This window comes from Octopus sinensis, linkage group LG19, assembly GCF_006345805.1.
Source record: "Octopus sinensis linkage group LG19, ASM634580v1, whole genome shotgun sequence".
Lineage (NCBI taxonomy): Eukaryota > Metazoa > Mollusca > Cephalopoda > Octopoda > Octopodidae > Octopus > Octopus sinensis.
The window spans coordinates 1,066,725-1,076,724 of NC_043015.1; the positions used below are offsets into that span (position 1 = coordinate 1,066,725).

Below are 10,000 nucleotides of genomic sequence, written 5' to 3' on the forward strand. Positions count from 1 at the left end.
TCTTCATGTTTGCCGCGGAAATCTGATACAACTCGGCGAGCTGGCAGAATCGTTTGCATGCAGGAAAAAATGCACAGCGGCATTCTGCACTTTTTTTCACTTTTGATTTCAAATTCAACCGAGGTGGTTTTTGCCTTATATGCTTTCTGGACGATAAGTAAGTAATTATTGAACTCTGGGGTCGATGTATTCGACTTATCGCCTTTCCAAGATAGCTGGCCTTGCTCCAACATTTGAAACTGATATAAATGTCATATAGTTTGGGATCGATGTGGCACAATATATTCGGCAAGATTTTACCCAGTTTCCGGATCTGAATTTCATTCGGAAATCGCGGATAAATGTGAGGCTTGAAAAAATGACACTTGCTGAAGATTAAACTTATCAAAAACGAAACCGAGACCTACTTAACTTAATAGATATCCAGCCTTACTTTGTGTGTGAATATATATATAACTGGGGAGTTAGGTGGCCAGATGTCAGTGAAGTGGTCGTAGAAATTGTCTGACAGCCATGACTGGCTTCTCCTGCTTCTTTACCATGGTACAGAGTCCTGTCACCAGATTTAGGTCTTCCAGCAGCCACCGCCTTGACCAAGGGCACCATTATCTCCTCCAGGCACTAATTTTAGGCTTCCGTATTGAGTCTGAGGCGATGTGGGAAGGTAAATGGAGGCATAACGTCGCCATCAATATTGATCGCTCCAAACACCATGATGCTGACTAGATGTTTGATTCTTATCACTCTCGGTACGTGTTTTGGGGACACGGCAAGCCAAAGAATATTCTATGTGTTCACCATCTGATCCTGGCAGAAAAATTTTCTTCTGAAAAAAACCAAAGCATGGGTGTTTTAGGGGATACTTGAGTTTGCTCAAACACTTCGTAGCATGGTCTTTTCTCGCCCTTGAAGGCTTGGTACAAAGATTAACCCTTTATCATCTTGTATGTAGAATACCAAATGTCTTCATGCACTATCTACCTCATAAGAGACTTAGACACTCCCATGTTCCTGGTGATGGACCTGACTTGGAGGGATCGTTGTCAATCATGGCCTCGATCTCATCAACAAATTAAAGAGTTCTTTCTTTATCAGAAGGATGAGAGTGAGTTATTCTACAAGTCATACCTTCATAATCACCATTTGACTCATGCAACACATTCGGAATCCTCTCCACTGTCCTCAGCTTCACTCCCAAACACTGTGAAATGTTCGTATCGAAGATTCCGTGAATGCTAATCAGTACAGCATGTCGTTTCCACCTTTCTGGCAGATTGAATTGGGTCATGGTGTTGTTTTTTCCACAAACGGTGCGCATATGACCCTACTATAAGTGTTGTCGACTTAATCCCAAACAAACACACACCTATAGATATATAATATATATATATATATATATATTATATATATATATATATATATATATAATATATATATATAAATAGAGAGAGAGAGAGAGGAGAGAGAGAGATAGGTAGATATATGGATAGATAGATAGAACTATATATATATACGTACGTATATATTTATGTATTTACATACGTATATATGCATACAGTTATAATGTAGCCTATTATCCATAGCTGATTGGTCAGATGAAGTTGGGTCGTATGTGAAGAGCACTACACCTTTCTGCTATATCTGGTCCTTGGCCGTATATTTAACCGCCGGAATTTGCAATCTATGTCGTTCTCCGTTTGACCCTATTTCACTACCCCTTAGGCAATTATAATTAATATATGATTAGATTATAAAATGCAGGCGTTAATATAGAAAGCTTACTAGAACTTATGAAGCTGCGATGTATGTTTTGCACTTTCTGGATACATAAGTGATATGACATCAAGCATGCCTTCGACCTATTCCCAGTTTGACCAGAGCATTGATAGTGAAATTAAATCGAAAGGATTCATTCATCAGTTCACTGAATGGACAACAGCTTCCTTTGGTTAGAAGCCTAGTCCATAACCCGGTTTGTACAACACTCCATGGTTTTGGTATAACTTTATCGGACTGCACTCTGTTGCATTCGTTTGCATAAGGTTTTTCATTCAGAAGGTAACGTGGTATTCAGAGCCTCTCCCTCGTACTGAAGCAACAGATGTGTTACGGGTTTTACCTCGCTTTCCTGGTCAGTCTCCCAAGACCTGCGAAACACCTTGAAGATTTTATATGCTATTTCTATTGCAACAAAGCAATACATGAAATTACAATGATCATTGATCTATTTTTCCTTTAGTTTTAATATATTTATCACGTTCATAGTTCTGCTTAGGTGATTAATTACCAGAATCGATAGAATATCGAACAAAATACTTCGTTTGGTTTTATTACATCCATTTACGTTCTCTGTTCCAATTCCAAAGAGGTCACCTTTGGCTTTCAGCCTTCCGGGATCGATAAAATATCGCACAAGTCAAAGACTGCGATCGATCAAATCGACTATATCTTCCCCCAAATTTGTGGTTTTGAGCCAATATTAGTAATCGATATTATGACTGTTATTCTTGTTGTTTTTTCTCTTGTTATTGCTGTTGTTGCTGTTGTTGTTCTCATTATCGGTATTAAAGTAACAAAGTGACAAAATTAGTAGCGTGCTGGTTAAAAGGGTGGTCTGCAAATGGCAGGAACAGAGTGTGAGGCACAATGGCAAGCAATCAGACTTAGAATACATAGACGGCTTGACGAGATGGGGAGCTACGAAAAACAGAATCGACTCCTGTCTGGAAAATATGGCAGCTTGTGTAAGGTAGAACGGGTTAAATATTGGGGTGTAGGTGTCTTGTAAAACGCAGATTGCATCTTCATCTTCTATGCTCTCCTTGTTTCAGATATTAAACTGCAGTCCTGCTGGAGCAACATCATGAACGGTTTTAGAGGAAAAATGCAACCCAATATAATCTGGCAAAAATTTAATTCTTACTCTGGGAGGCTCTTAAACTATACCACTAACAAGATGTCGTGATAAAAGGCGGCGAGCTGGCAGAAACGTTAGCACACGGGGCGAAATGCTTAGCGGTATTTCGTCTGCCGCTACGTTCTGAGTTCAAATTCCGCCGAGGTCCACTTTGCCTTTCACCCTTTCGGGGTCGATAAATTAAATACCATTTACGATATAATTGACTTAATCCGTTTGCCTGTCCTTGTTTGTCCTCTCTGTGTTTTAATCGACATGCGGGTAGTAAAGAAATAGGTATTTCGTCTACTGTTACATTCCCCGAAAGGATGAAAGGCAAAGTCGATCTCGGCGGAATTTGAACTCAAAACGTTGCGGCAGACGAAATACTTATTTCTTTACTACCCACAAGGGGCCAAACACAGAGAAGACAAACAAGTACAGACAAACGGATTAAGACGATTATATCGATACCAGTGCGTAAATGGTACTTATTTAATCGACACCGAAAGGCAAAGTCGACCTCGGCGGAATTTGAGCTCAGAACTTTGCGGCAGACGAAATACCGCTAAGCATTTCGCCCGGCGTGCCAACATTTCTGCCAGCTCGACGCCTTTACGATTAAAATATTACGAAGAAATTGACTACAAAAAATGTTCGGCTAATATGACTGATGATTACAGCATTTTTTTTTTTTACCCTAGCCCCTAGGTATAGGATGTGATTCAGTGGGCCAAATGTATATTCAGAACTACAAAATCGAAAAATATGACAAAGCCTCTCAGTTGAGGTACCAAAATTTCTGCCAATCCATTGCCGGGATGTGACATTTTAATTATTGATCAACAAATGACCAAAAGCAGACGGATTTGATCCCGGCGGAAATTGAACCCAGAGCTCAGGAACCAGAAGGAAAAGCCCATCGTACGTGATCTCTTCCTCAAAAGCAGAATCCCAGTTCGTATCGGTCAAGTACAACGTTGTCTCCAGATGCAGGGTCTGCGTTCCATACATTTAGCTACCATCAATAAACTTGGTATTTTTGTCTGCAGTTGTTGAAGCCTGTTATTGTTGTTGCTGTATTGTTGTTGCTCCTGTTTCTACACTTGGTGCAGTTGCTGTTGTTATTATTGTTGTTGTTGTTAGTGATGTTTTAAAATATAATTGACTACAACATATAATTCCTGGTCCGGAAAAATTAAGTGAAAGTCCATCCAGATCACCATGTCCACAGCCTACGCTAGCAACTTTACCACCACCACCACCACCACCGAAACCAAATAACACCAACAACAATAACAACAACAACAACGACAACAACAACAACAACAACAACAACGATATAACAACAACGCTATCAACAACACAAACAACAACCATTACCTCGTCTCTCATTGCCCCCACCCCAAACCACTCACCGCTATCAACGACGTCTACATTTTACTGCACACCACACCAACTATCGTATACACGGCCACAACTACATACATAACCAACACCACTACACACTGCCGTCCTTACGTTCGATCAGAGACGAAACTAATGGTCAGAAGAATGTAATGAACAAATGCGGATGTGGTTGAATGTACATCCTGCCTAAATGGTAAAATGTATCCTTTGAGGAAGAAATTTTCATTAGCATATAAACCGTCTGACCGGAAGTGGCCGAATTTCGACTAACGTAATTAGAAGTGAGTTTATTTTGATGGAGGATATTTACTTCATACAGATATCGATTTTTTTCTGGAATAGCAGTGACTAATGAATGTGTACATGTATATACATATGTACATACATGTACACAACAGATACATATATATACACACACATACACACACACACACACACACATATATATATATATAATATATATATATATATATATATATATATATTATATATATATATATACATATATATACATATATATACACGAAAGTACGCATATGCACATGGATATATATGTGTATATATATATATATATATATATATATATATAATATATATATATATATAGTAATATATATATATATATAGTCATATATATGTATATATGTATGTATATGTATGTATATATATATATGTATATATGTATGTATATGTATGTATATATATTTGTATACATATAACCATATACGTATTCATATATACATATATATATATATATATATATCTATATATATATATATGTATATATATATATATTATATATATATATATATATATATATATATAATATATATATATATATATATATATATATATATTATATATATATATATATACATACGTATCTATATATATGCTAAGAACAGAGGCTTATATGCATCGGCGTGTAATATTCTGCTCATAGAACGACAACCACACTTGGGCATGACGTCAATGAATTTGGTCCTTGACGGTGACCCAGTGTTTATAGTTTACTTTGGTATTTAATTTGAAAATTTACATTAGTCGTAGCACTAATGTAAGGGGATGCGGAGACTTGACACAATGGTTTCTCTGACGTCAAAACGTAATGGCACTCATATCCAGACATCACGAAACACGCATTTGCACAGACACACGCAAACAAACAAATACAGGTACATATTCTCTTACACATAGAAAGGCAATCACGGGACTGTAGGTAAGCGTATAAAACGAACGAATGCGAGACAAGCTAAAGTAAGTATGGGCTTGTAAAGTCAAGAGTGAACAGACTTCAATTTTGTTTGCAGTGTCAAATTTTTCCGACTCCCGTGTTGTATCGAAATCTGGCGCAACTTATCAACAAATGGAAGGATATGCTATCCTACGCTAACCTTCTATACGCATACATTCATACATATACATACGCATTCACATACATACAATCACACACATACTCACACATATATATGTAGGTAGATACATGGAAAAATATATACATATATATAAACAGTAAATTATACAACTGACAATTCAATAAGTTATTTATATTATAATATAGCATAATATAGTATGAGTATTATGTAATGCAAAACATTAAAAATCATTAAAAAACCAAAATAGCCAAAGGTTTGTTCCGACTTCTGTACATTTTTTGACATATAAGCAATTCGATTCACTTATATAAGTCTCATCAGAGCTGATGTTTAAAGATAGACGGAATTCTGTGTGGAAGGACGGCTAGATTATAGAAACAGAATAATTGAAATGCTTATGTATTATGAGCGTGAACGTTAATTTTTCAAATACATATTTTTTACAATTGAATCTGAATTACCCAATAGATCTAGATTTAACCTATAAGAATGCATATCAAAATATTACTAGTTATTTTATAAGAAACTACCAATATATATACGTACACACACATATATACAAATACATATATATATATACAGATGCAAAATTATAACAGACAAAATAACCGAGCAAGTAGAACACACAACTATCGAAATATATATCTATATATCTCAAATAATATTTATTTTTTACTACCTACAAGGGGCTAAACACAGAGGGGACAAACAAGGACAGACAAACGGATTAAGTCGATTATATCGACCCCAGTGCGTAACTGGTACTTAATTCGTGGACCCCGAAAGGACGAAAGGCAAAGTCGACCTCGGCGGAATTTGAACTCAGAACGTAAAAACTGACGAAATATCGCTAAGCATTTCGCCCGGCGTGCTAACGGTTCTGCCAACTCACCACCTTTATCACAAATAATATTAATCTAACCTTGAAGACATTCTTTCTCTGTTATAATAACTTGCAACAACAACATATATGTATATAAATTGAATATCAGGGTCTTAATCTAGAAACTGTAACAAAACGCGTAAGATAATATAAATGTCAATCATATTGGTAATATATAAGAAATCCTCAATCTATTTAAAGCTATTAATATAAAAGAAGATGGTTACAGTAAATATTTAAAGAAATGTTCTTTTTTTATTTAGTTTATCGGAGGGAGAATTCCATAATAAAAATGAAAAGAAACCCAGCAAAAGTGTTCTGTCTTCTTAATGTATCATAAGGAGAAATCCGTAATAAATATGAAGATAAACTTAGAGCTAGAATCACTTGAACCCGAATTACACAATAGATAAAGACTAATACGGTTGTGTTTCATTCACTTCATCTGAGGGAATTGCTATAGAGTGACGTCATATCTATTACACACGCTGAATCGGTCACGATCAGAACATTCATACGTATCTTCAACACACAGATCCAGAGAAACCCATGTAAAGTTATCCTGGGATTTTATTTGACTGGGCGGAAATGTAGTTGGTCTGACGGGCTGGCTGGTTGGCTGGTTGGTTAGTTGGTTGGATGGTTGGTTGATAGGTTGGTTGGTTTGTTCGTTGGTTGCTTGTACTGCATTCTCTCTCAATGTAACCTTATTAACTTGAATGCATTCTCAATGACAATTCGGAGTGTTTTTATCGCGTTAACACAGCTACGATTCGCCATTCAAATCAACCCAGCCTACAGTCCAACTGTCGTTCAGTTTCTAATCAAATTTGGCAACTGTTGCAGGTATTCTTATAGAACTGCAGATATGAGGAAAAATTTCTTGGCACATCCTAATCGATCTTCATGTCCAAGAAGCATAAACTATTTAAGGGTATCTTAATATTATGTAGAAATAGCTGACTAACTCTATTATGTCTTTCAGTAGAAATGCCAAAGGCATTTTTCTTATGATAGAAGCTTACACGAAATTATACAGAGCTGTACAGAAATAAGTTACCTTATCCTATTAAAGGCTATTGCAATTCTTCTCATTCTAATTCCATTTTCATTGTGGTTGCTCTATGTGTTTCATTTATTTGTTTTACAATTTCATTTACGTTTATGATATTCTCTGCCATAATGATTTTTTTTTATAATTCTTTAGCGTAATCTAAAACCAAGGACAAATTGATTTTTCTTTCCACCTACAAGTTCTGGTGCGACAAAATGCGTCATGAAATTTCACTGAAATATTTCGCATAAATAATGGTTGTTTTGCTTTTAAAAAATGGAATAAAGTAAACAGAGTCAATGTAGTTAGCTTAATTGAATAGTAGAGGTACTTACAAATCTCTTATCGTATTTCACGACTAATTTCTTGAAATTACGGATATACAGGGTGCGGCACAATTGATCCCCTATTTGCATTTGACAACTTTTATAGCTTATAGATGTTTAAGTAATTTTTTATTGAACACGAATTTATTGCATTACTTAAAGAAACGAATAATAAACTAATGAAAAAATCGCAGAAGCTTCAGGAAATACAAAATAACTAAAATCTAAGAAAGTAAAATACAAAAGGCGTTACTTCTGCCGCACCCTGTATTACATATTTGAATCTATCTGTCTGTCTATCTGTATAATTATCCATCTGTTTGTCTTTCTATTTACATATCTATCTATGAATCTATCTATCATCCTATCTATCAATCTATCTACCTATATGCATATATATATATATATATATATATATATATATATATATATATATATATATGCTCATACCGGGAACATGTGGACTCTGTGCAACACAGAACTACTTACCCGTGAAAAACTCGAAAGCCTGAACATAAATATAAATTATTGAAGCGAATAGCTAAACCGATTTGAACATGTAAACATTTAAAGTATAATGCATGCTTAAAAAATATACAAGAATAACAAAGGATTTCCACATCCAATAACTTTTATAAGAAGACCTTGTAAAAATAATTTATAAATTACAAATATTTGGAAAAAGTATGAAAGGATATATGAATGCATAAAAATATCACGTATATGTATACAATTTATAAGACATAATGTGTAATTATAAATTAGAATAATTTGGTACACATTATAGTATTGTATTATGAAAAGAAATTATAAAAATCTTTTTAATTAATAGAAGCTATACAAATGTATAGGAAGGTGTATAGATAAAAAAAATTAATAATATAAAATATAAAAAATATAGAACATAAAATTTTATATATTTGTTTGCGAATGATATAAATGGTATAACAGAAATAAAAAAAAAACATAAGAATATATCAAGATAAAATAAAATGAAATAAGAATTATTTTATAGATTATGATATAAATTATAAATTATATTTGTATATTGAAAGTAGTCTTAGATATATTATTAATATAATACCCTATTAAAAATTAGATCATGTATATCAAATACTTATTGAAAAAAATAATAAATTAAGATAAAGATACCTTTGGAAAAGGGGTTTATAAAATAATTCCAGAATATATCAAGGACACTGATCTATGTAGGGCAATAACAGTTACTGGGAGCTATACCTTATAAATAGGAGAGGGGGAAGATTTCGTAATTCGTTGCAATTTTATATATTATACAAACTATAATGGAACGGCTTAATATGTAATATAATACAGAACGGCTAAATATGTAATATAATTATTGAAACATTGCAGATTAATGTAATAAAGGTTCATTAGAAAACAATATTACATATATTTCGAGAAAATAGAGGATATGCTATGAATAATATGACTCCCCGTATCATAGCATGATATACTTATCATTACTTCTTTCTAAAGTATTTGAAGGTACGGGTAATCCTATGGGCACATGATACTCTATATATGAATATTTCATATATCTACATACAACATATTTCACATCCATATCGGTTATTTGTATATGGCAGAGCTCTACCCAAGATGTCCCATTTTAGGCTATATTCACTATTACTATCCTTGAGTCTCAAGACAATCATTGATAATGCGGTACCAATGACGAAAAATGGTTATTCAATCGATTTTTTGTTTTCGTATTCACAGAAATGTTTAATATCTGTCCTTATTGTACATTTATATATGACATTTTCAGCTAAACACTGACCTAATGACTGATAACGGGATCCTTCTCTACAATTGCAACTGTGGATATTATAATTAGCATTACTTACTCTATCATTAACATTTATAGTGATGTCATACGAGGTATTACTGATATTCGTAGAAATATTGTCAATTGTTACGGACACACGTACATCATTGTTACTCATTTACATTCTGATCTCCTGGTGTGGAGTGGTGCGAACTATACCGAACTGGCAAGGTGCTTCAGTCTAAGTACCAAATTCAACTAAA

General features: G+C 34.1%; 1 long non-coding RNA gene across 1 annotated transcript in view; it reads left to right on the top strand.

The window, feature by feature from the left end:
• Positions 1-8,153, top strand: part of LOC118767109 — a 9,650-nt gene extending 1,497 nt beyond the window's left edge. The window contains exons 2-3 of the long non-coding RNA XR_005003004.1: positions 4,450-4,452; positions 8,068-8,153. This is a non-coding gene — a long non-coding RNA (uncharacterized LOC118767109). The remainder of the gene's footprint in view (positions 1-4,449; positions 4,453-8,067) is intronic.
• Positions 8,154-10,000: the final 1,847 nt, after the last annotated feature.